Source organism: Balaenoptera borealis (assembly GCF_965194805.1).
Source record: "Balaenoptera borealis genome assembly, chromosome: 14".
Lineage (NCBI taxonomy): Eukaryota > Metazoa > Chordata > Mammalia > Artiodactyla > Balaenopteridae > Balaenoptera > Balaenoptera borealis.
In genome coordinates, this window is record NC_138875.1 from 29,607,005 (window position 1) to 29,617,262 (window position 10,258).

At 35.7% G+C, this 10,258-nt stretch overlaps 1 long non-coding RNA gene across 1 annotated transcript in view; it reads right to left on the reverse strand.

Annotated features, from left to right (window-relative positions):
* LOC309611349 overlaps positions 1-9,827 on the reverse strand; it is a 175,069-nt gene extending 165,242 nt beyond the window's left edge. Inside the window, exon 1 of the long non-coding RNA XR_014234469.1 lies at positions 5,456-9,827. This is a non-coding gene — a long non-coding RNA (uncharacterized lncRNA). The remainder of the gene's footprint in view (positions 1-5,455) is intronic.
* Positions 9,828-10,258: the final 431 nt, after the last annotated feature.

Consider the following 10,258-nt stretch of genomic DNA (forward strand, 5'->3'; position numbering starts at 1 on the left):
GTAGGTTCATTGATTGTAACATATGTACCACTCTGGTTGGGGATGTTGATACGGAGAAGACTGCAAGTGGGGGGGGAGGAGCAGGGGATAGTCAAGGACCCTCTATACTTTCTGGTCAATTCTGCTGTGAACCTAATACTGCTCTAAAAAATAAAGTCTCTTTTTTAAAAAAAATAAAGTTAGTGGTTACGTGTAAAGTTTCCCTTTAGAGATGTTCTAAACATCATTAGATAACACAACTAAAAGAGAGAAATGAGTTCCTACTATATGGGTGATGGCTATGGGGCAGAAAGCATTTAGGACATGTGTAGAATGAATGAACATACAGAAAAAGACTCTGAAAGTTAGAGAACAAGTAAGAATTATAACTGCTATAATAATGAGTAGTAGTAGTAATTTATTCTCACATAGGAAAGACCTATTCAATTAAAAATTACCTCTGCCCATTTTTCAAATAGGAAGAAATAGTTTCTTAAAGAAAAAATATCATTGCCTTAAATTTTTTTCTGCAGGTTCCAAATCATGTTTATACGTATTACATTATGATTTAATCTTCTCAGAAATCCATCCTTCATGCATCTCTAATTCAAGAATTTACATGAGTTGCTTGAGACCACTTGACTAATGCATGGCATAATCTAGACTGGAACCTGTGCCTCCTCGTCCCTTGTCCTGACCCTTTCTGCTAAGTTCTATATTTAGGATCATATTTCTCCTTACCAAATCTGCCCACAGCCACCTGAGATCTAAATTACTGCCATGGGGTTTGAACACAGTCAGCACATGATTTTTTATAAAATGACTCCATTTGTTTATGACTTTGATGACTCCTCTCTTCACCAACTGCTTTCTTACTTCTATCAGTCACAGCTGGAAACCACATCTATCCACCTGATGATTTCTTCTCTGCAAACACGGACCATTAGGAACAATTTTGGGGTTGGGAAGAAGACAATACTAGGCCGTGAGGAATTTAATATGTTTTCAAATCTTCAGGTGAGGGCAAATTCTCAGAGTTAGAAAAGAAGATAGAAAAACTCTTCCCTGTAATGTGATTTTAAGGTTACAGAGACAACCCTTTACCCTACAAATGCTTCTTATCAAATGTGCATAATATTTTTATCAGGGGACAAGACCCTTCCTTTTACAAAAGAGAAAAATTACTTTATAAGTCTTCCTGGGAAGGGTGACACTGTTGTTGTTTTTTTTTTTTTTTCAGTTTATTCAGTTATTTACTTGTTAGTTCCTTACATTTCAGACCCTCTAAATTTATTTTTAATATATATGTGCTAACTGTAGGTCAGACATCTCTCGACTGGTTCTTTTTGTTCCCCTTGGAAAGGCTAAAGGACATCACTCATTTGGATTAAAATATATGGAAACATCATGGCCCCCAATTATGTCCACTAGATATAGCTCAGTAGTAGCTCAACACAAACAGGAAGACATTGTTGGTATTGGGGGCTGTTTCATTCTGAAATGTGAGGTAAATGAGTAGGGTTCTTCTTGATGGATCACTAAGTCTCTCCACAGAGACTCATATAAATCATGATGAAAAATAATTTCATAAATCCTGGCCCAGTTTCCAAAGCAAGCATCTTGCAATCTCAAAGTCAGTGAGCAGTACTTCAGATGTAACCCTGCAACCTGGCTCCTGTAGGAATGAATGTGTTAGATGAACCACTTCAGTGGCCTATTTATCAGTTCAAGCTATTTGGAAATGTTGGGACCATATGTTGTCCATTGACATGAACACCAAACACTGAATTTATAAATAGCAATTTACAACTCATAAATATCTTTGCTATAAGAGCCATTCTGCCTCTACGAAAGGAATTGATAGCAGGTTCTAAGCCCTGTAGTATATGTATTTTTTTCTCTTTTTAGAAATGTTGTAGATAGTAAAGTTTAAGTGCCTCATGGAAATGTTACTTTTAAAAAGCTGTGCTTATCAGAAAAAAATGTACTTTTATGCTAGATATTCATATTTATAAATTTGACAGGAAGGTTAAATATGTGTGTGCATGTACATATGGTGAGGATATTTTACATGTATGCATACACAACGATTATAGAATTATAACTCTAAGATGTAGAAGCTACACCTTACTATCTGTTCAAGCCTTGGATTTACTAATGTAGTTGCAACTGTTCATTATGTACACTAATATCTTCCTTTCCCATCTTTCTTAGAGATAGAATAACTGACTTTGAGTCAGACATATTGTCTCCTATGACTATATTACTCACTTCCTTTACAAATAGAATGGCAAGACAATGGCCCTGACCCTGTTTGGAAAGGGAATCCCTTGCCAGTGGATTGAAAGGAGACAAGAACAAGATGGCAGAGTAGAAAGACTTGAGCTCACCTCTTCTTACAAAAACACCACATTCACGACTAACTGCTGAACAACCATCAACAAAAAAGACTGGAACCTACCAAAGAAGATAGTCTACATCCAAAGACAGAGAAGAAGCCACAAAGAGACTGTAGAAGGTGAACTTTTAAGATATAATCAAATTCCATACCCACCAGGTGGGTGACCCACAAACTGGGAAATAATTATCTTGCAAAGGTTCTCCTAGAGGAGTGAGAGTTCTGAGCCCTACATCAGACTTCCCAGCCTGGGGGTCTGGCATTGGAAGGAGCCTGATGAGCATTGGGCTTTGAAGGCCAACAGGGCTTGACTGCAGGAACTCCACAGGACCAGGGGAAACAGAGATCATACTCTGGGAGGATGCACATAAAGTTTCATGTGAATTGGGAACCATGGCAAAGCAGTGACTCCATAGGATCCTGGGCGAGACCTACCTGTGGGTCTTGGAGGGTCTCCTAGAGGGGAATTGGCTGTGGCTTACTGTGGGGACAAGGATACTGGTGGTGGAGGCCCCAGGGAATATTCATTGGCATGAGCTCTCCTGAAGGTTGTCATTTTGGGCCAACCAAGACTTGGTCCCACCCACTGCACCTTCAGTCATGGGACGCCTCAGGCAAAACAACAAACATGGTGGGAAGACAACCCTACCCATCAGCAGACAGGCTACCTAAAGTCATCCTGAGCCCCCAGCCACTTCTAAACACACCCTTTGACATAGCACTGTCAATAAGAGGGAGACGAACCAGCTCCATCCGTCAGTGGGAAAGCACCAACCCTGCCCACCAGGAAGCTTGCACAAAGTCCCTGAATCAAGCTCACCTACCAGGGGGCAGACACTAGAAGTAAGAGGAACTACAATCCTGCAGCCTGAGGAATGGAGAACACAAATACTGAAAGACAAAATGAGATGGAGAGAAATAGGTTCCAGACAAAGGAACAAGATAAAACACCAGAAGAACAACTAAGTAAAGTGGAGTTAGGCAATCTATTTGAAAAAGAATTCAGAGTAATGATAGTAAAGTTGATCGACAACTTGGAAAAAGAATGGAGGAACAAACAAAGAAGATACAAGAAATGTTTACCAAAGGGCTAGAAGATGTAAAGAACAAACAGAATTGAACAATATAATAAGTGAAATGAAAAATACACTAGAAGGAATCAATACCAGACAAAATGAGGCAGAAGAACAAATAAGTGAGCTAGAAGACAAATTGGTTGAAATCACTGTCACAGAACAGAATAAAGAAAAAAGAATAAAAAAAAAAAAATGAAGACAGTCTAAGGGACCTCTAGGACAACATTAAATGAACCAACGTTGGCATTATAGGAGTCCCAGAAGGAGAAGAGAGAAAAGGCCTGAGAAAATATTTAAAGAGATAGTAGCCAAAAACTTCCCTAACATGGGAAAGGAAACACTCAAGTTGAGGAAGCACAGAGAGTCTCATACAGGATAAACCCAAGGAGAAACATGCTGAGACACATATTAATCAAACTGAAATCAAAGCCAAAGAGAAAATAGTAAAAGCAACAAGGGAAAAGCAACAAATAACATATTAGAGAATCCCCATAAGGTCCTCACCTGATTTTTCAGCAGAAACTCTACAGGCCAGAATGGAGTGGTATGATATATTTAAAATGATGAAAGGAAAAAACTACAACCAACAATACAATACTATACAAAGCTCTCATTCAGCTTCAATGGAGAAATCAAAAGATTTACAGATAAGCAAAAGCTAAGAGAATTCAGCACCATTAAACCAGCATTACAACAAATGCTAAAGGGACTTCTCTAGGTGGAAAAAAAGGGCTACAAGTAGAAACAAGAAAACTACAAATGGGAAAGCTCAGCAGTAAAGGCAAAGATACAGTGAAGGTAGAAAATCAATCACACACAAATGTGATATGAAAACCAGCAATCCTGAGAAGAGGAGAATACAAATGCAGGATACTGGAAATACATTGGAAATTAAGAGACCAGCAACTTAAAACGAGCTTATATTTATATATATAGACTGCTATAACAAAACCTCATGATAACCACAAACCAAAAATCTACAATAGATACACACAAAAAAAGAAAAAAACAAAACACTAAATATAGTCATCAAATCACAAGAGAAGGGAACAAAAGAAGAAGGGAAGAAAACAAACCTACAAAAACAAATCTGAAACAATTAACAAAATGACAATAAGAACAAACATATCGATAATTACTTTAAATGTAAATGGATTAAATGCTCCAACCAAAAGGTGTACACTGGCTAAATGGATACAAAAATAAGACCCATATATATGTTGTCTTCAAGAGACCCACTTCAGATCTAGGGACACATACAGACTAAAAGTGAAGGGATGGAAAAAGCTATTCCATGTGGATGGAAATCTAAAGAAAGCTGGAGTAGCAAAACTTATGTCAGATGAAATAGACTATAAAATACTGTTACAAGAGACAGAGTACACTACATAATGATCAAAGGATCAATCCAAGAAGAAGATATAACAATTGTAAGTATATATGCACACAACATAGATGCACCTCAGAATATTAACAGTCACAAAAGGATAAATCAACAGTAACACAATAATAGTAGGGGACTTTAATGCCCTATGTTCATCAATGGACAGATCATCCAGACAGAAAATCAATAAGGAAACACAGGCCTTAAATGACACACTAAATCAAATATACTTAATTGTTATTTACAGAGCATTCCATCAAAAGTAGCAGAATACACATTCTTTTCAACTGTACATGGAACATTCTCCAGGATAGATCACATGCTAAACCACAAAACATACCTCAGTAAATTTAAGAAAAGTGAAATCATATCAAGAATTTTTTATGATCACAATGCTATGAGACTAGAAGTCAACAAGAAAACTGCAAAAAACACAAACACATGGAGGTTAAACAATATGCTACTAAACAACCAATGGATCACTGAAGGAATTAAAGAGGATAAAAAAGTACCTAGAGGCAAATGAAAATGAAAACATGACATCCCAAAACCTATGGGATGCAGTAAAAGCAGTTCTAAGAAGACAGTCTATAGCAATGCAAGCTTATCTCAGGAAACAAGAAAAATCTCAAATAAACAACGTAAACTTACACCTAATGGAACTAAAGAATGATAAACAAAGCCCAAAGTTAGTGGAAGGAAAAACAAATCATAAAGATTAGAGCAGAAATAAATGAAATAGAGACTAAAAAGAATATAAAAAATCAATGAAGCTAAAATCTAGTTCTTTGAAAAGATAAACAAAATTGATAAAACTTTACACAGACTCATCAAAAAAAAAAAAAAAGAGGACCCAAATCAATGAAATCAGAAATGAGAAAGACAAAGTGACAAACAACACCACAGAAAAACAAAGGATGATAAGAGACAACTATAAACAACTATATGCCAATAAAATGGACAACCTAGAGGAAATGGACAGCTTCAAAGAAAGGTACAATCTCCCAAGAATGAACCAGGAAGAGATATAAAATGTGAACAGACCAATTACCAGTAATGAAATTGAATCAGTAATATAAAAACTTGCAACAAAGAAAAGTCAAGGACCAGATGGCTTCACAGGTGAATTCTACCAAACATTTAGAGAAGAGTTAACATCTATCCTTGTGAAAGTATACCAAAAAACTGAAGAGGAAGGAACACTTCCAAATTCATTCTATGTAGTCATCATCACCATGATGCCAAAACCAGATAAAGATATTACAGGAAAAAAGAAAATTACAGGCCAATATCACTGATGAACGTAGATGCAAAAATCCTCAACAAAATACTTGAACACCAAATCCAACAATGCATTAAAGAGTTCATACACCATGAACAAGTGGGATTTATCCCAGGGAGGCAAGGATTTTTCAATATCCACAAACCACATTAACAAACTGAAGAAGAAAAACCATAGGATCATCTTAATAGATGCAGAAACAGCTTCTGATAATATTCAACATCCATCTGTGATAAAAACTCTACAGAAAGTGAGTATAGAGCTAATATACTTCAACATAATAAAGGCTATATATAACAAACCTACAACTAACGTCATATTCAATGATGAAAAACTGAAACTATTTCCCAGGAGATCAGGAAGAAGACAAGGATGTCCACTCTTGCCACTTTTATTCAACATAGTTTTGGAAGTCCTAGCCACAGCAATCAGAGAAGAAAAAGACATAAAAGGAATACAAATTGGAAAGGAAGAAGTAAAACTGTTACTGTTTGCAGACGACATAATACTCTACATAGAAAATACTAAAGAAGTCAACAGAAAACTACAAGAGCTCATCAATAAATTTGGTAAAGTTGCAGGATACAAAATTAATACACAGAAATCTTTTGCATTTCTATACACTAACAATGAAAGATCAGAAAGAGAAATTAAGGAAACAATCTCATTTACCATTGCATCAAAAATAATTTTAAAAATCTAGAAATAAACCTACCTAAGGAGACAAAGAACCTCTACTCTGAAAATTATAAGATGATGATGAAAGAAATAGGAGATGACACAAACAGATGGAAGGATATATTATGTTCTTAGTTTGAAAGAATCAATATTGTCAAAATGAGTATACTACCCAAGGCAATCTACAGACTCAATGCAATACCTATCAAATGACCGATGGCATTTTTCACAGAACCAAAGCAAAATAATTTAAAATTTATATTGGAACACAAAAGACCCTGAATAGCCAAGCAATCTTGAGAAAGAAAAAAGGAGCTGGAGGAATCAGACTTCCTGACTTCAGGCTATACTACAAAGCTACAGTAATCAAAACAGTATGGTGCTGGCACAAAAACAGAAATATACATCAATGGAACAGGATAGAAAGTTCAGAGATAAAACCACTCACCTATGGTCAATCAATTTATGACAGAGGAGGTAAGAATATACAATGGAGAAAAGCCGGCCTCTTCAATAAGTGGTGCTGGGGAAGTGGACAGCTACATGTAAAGAATGAAATTAGAACATTCTCTAACACCATACACAAAAATAAACTCAAAATGGATTAAAGACCTAAATGTAAGCTCAGACACTATAAAACTCTTACAGGAAAACATAGGCAGAACACTCTTTGACATAAATCTCAGCAAGATCTTCTTTGACCCACCTCCTAGAGTAATGAAAATAAAAACAAAAGTAAACAAATGGGACCTAATTAAACTTAAAAGCTTTGCACAGCAAAGGAAACCATAAACAAGATGAAAATTAACCCTTTGAGTGGGAGAAAATATTTCCAATTGAACTGACTGACAAGTGATTAATCTTCAAAATATATAGAGTTCATGCAGCTCAATATCAAAAATCAAATAACATAATCAAAAAATGGGCATATCTAAATAGGCATTTCTCCAAAGTAGACATACAGATTGCCAAAAAGTACATGAAAATATGCTCAATATCGCTAATTATTAGAGAAATGTAAATCAAAACTACAATGAGGTATCACCTCACACCAAGCAGAATGGTCATCACTAAAATGTCTACAAACAATGAATGCTAGAGAGGGTGTGGAAAAAATTGAACCCTCCTACATTGTTGGTGGGAATGTAAATTGGTACAGTCACTATGGAAAACACTATGGAGGTTCCTTATAAAGTTAAAAGTAGATTTACCATATGATCCAGCAACCCAACACCTGGGCATATATACAGAGAAAACCATAATTTAAAAAGATATATACACCCTAACGTTCATTGCAGCACTATTTACAATAACCAAGACCTGGAAGCAACCTAAATGTCCGTGAACAGAGGAATGGGTAAAGGAGGTGTGGTTCACATATACAGTAGAATATTACTCAGCCATAAAAAAGAATGAAATAATGCCATTTCCACCAACATGGATGAACCTAGAGATTGTTATACTACATGAATTAAGTCAGAGATAGAAAGGCAGATATCACATGATATCACTTATATGTGGAATCTAAAAATAATGATACAAATGAACTTATTTACAAAACAGAAACAGACTCACAGACATAGAATAAAAATGTATGGTTACCAAAGGGGAAGGTGGGAGTAGGGATAAATCACGAGTTTCAGATTCATGTATACACACTACTGTATATAAAATAGATAATCAACAAACACCTACTGTATAGCACAGGGAACTCTACTCAATATTATATAATAACCATATGGGGAAAAAATCTGAAGAAGAATGAATATATATATATGTATAACTGAATTACTTCAGTGTATACCTGAAACTAACACAACATTGTAAATCAGGTATACTCCAATATAAAATAAAAATTAAATTAAATGTTTAAAATGTTATGCTAAGATATGATGAGTTTGTTATTTTTTAATAAATTAACAAATATATACTTAAAAAAAAACAAATAGAATGACAAAATGACAGGCCGATGTAAGCACAAATTTTATGTGAAAGCTCCTGAGAAACCACATTAACATATAGCTGGATTACTTTACACATTTTTATGTTCCCTTTCTTTGTCCTGCAACCTGGAATGCAGATGTCAATTCCGGAACTTAAACAATCTTTTTTACACTGAGGACTATGGGCTGACCATATTAGATTTGTAAGAAGCTTGTGTCCCTGACAAACTCCTGAAGCCATACATTGGCCCTGAAAAGCCTTGCTCCAGACTTAAGTTATAAGGAAAAAAGAGAGCAGAAAAAATATCAAACAAACAAACAAAAAAACTACCTTCCTTACTTATAGTCATACTTATTTTTTGAAGCATTCTTTCATAACTTAATACTTAATATACATTATCCTGATTTGACAGTTGAATCATATGAGATCCAGGTAACTTATTTCATCTGTCCAAGGTCATAGAAATCTATATACATGATGATATTTCTAGAATCCATGTTTTTGAGCCTTGGTTCATTACTCTTGCTATTTACATTATGCCTGCAACATTTAATGAGGTCTGTATAGGAGATACCATGCTTTAGGATAACTTGTAGGATTTATAGTCAGACAAACTTGTTCACCTGGAAAATAGGAATACTGTTGGGAGTACCTCCTTGGGAATTTACTGGTAGCTTGGAGAACATTTTATATTAAAGACTAGGAGTTCCAACAGTTCATCACATTATAATTTGTTCTACATAAATGGAAGTCTAATTCCATCTGTGACCACTACATGACTATTTCTGCTTCATCAAAAATGAATGTGTTTGGGGCTTCCCTGGTGGCACAGTGGTTGAGAATCTGCCTGCCAGTGCAGGGGACACGGGTTCGAGCCCTGGTCTGGGAAGATCCCACATGCCGCGGAGCATCTAGGCCCGTGAGCCACAATTACTGAGCCTGCACGTCTGGAGCCTGTGCTCCGCAACAAGAGAGGCCGTGATAGTGAGAGGCCCGCACACCGCGATGAAGAGTGGCCCACACTTGCCTCAACTAGAGAAAGCCCTCGCACAGAAACGAAGACCCAGCACAGCCAAAAATTAAATAAATTAAATTATATTTAATAAATTAAATAAATTAATTAAAAAAAAAAAGAATGTGTTTGAATATCTGTAGATATAAATATATATTTACAGTTAGCACACTTTCCTGTTTTGAAATTCTGATTCTTAAAGGAATCTGTTAAATGTTATGGCTAATAACATAATATTTATACTAAGTATTTGAGATTCTAGCAAATCAATAAGGTAATATAAGTTGGAACCAAAAAGTTACAGCTGGTGAACCTCTAGAATAGGGAAAGGAATCCCTCATCATTAAAGGGTAATGCAAAGTTCTAATCTTGGGGAGGGGTGAGTCCAAGCATCAGAATTAGAGTAGAATTTTATCATAGATTCTCAGTGTCAAAATGGGACTATACCTAACTCTTGCCCACACCTAATACACCCTCATGTACACACACAAACTCTTTTCATGTT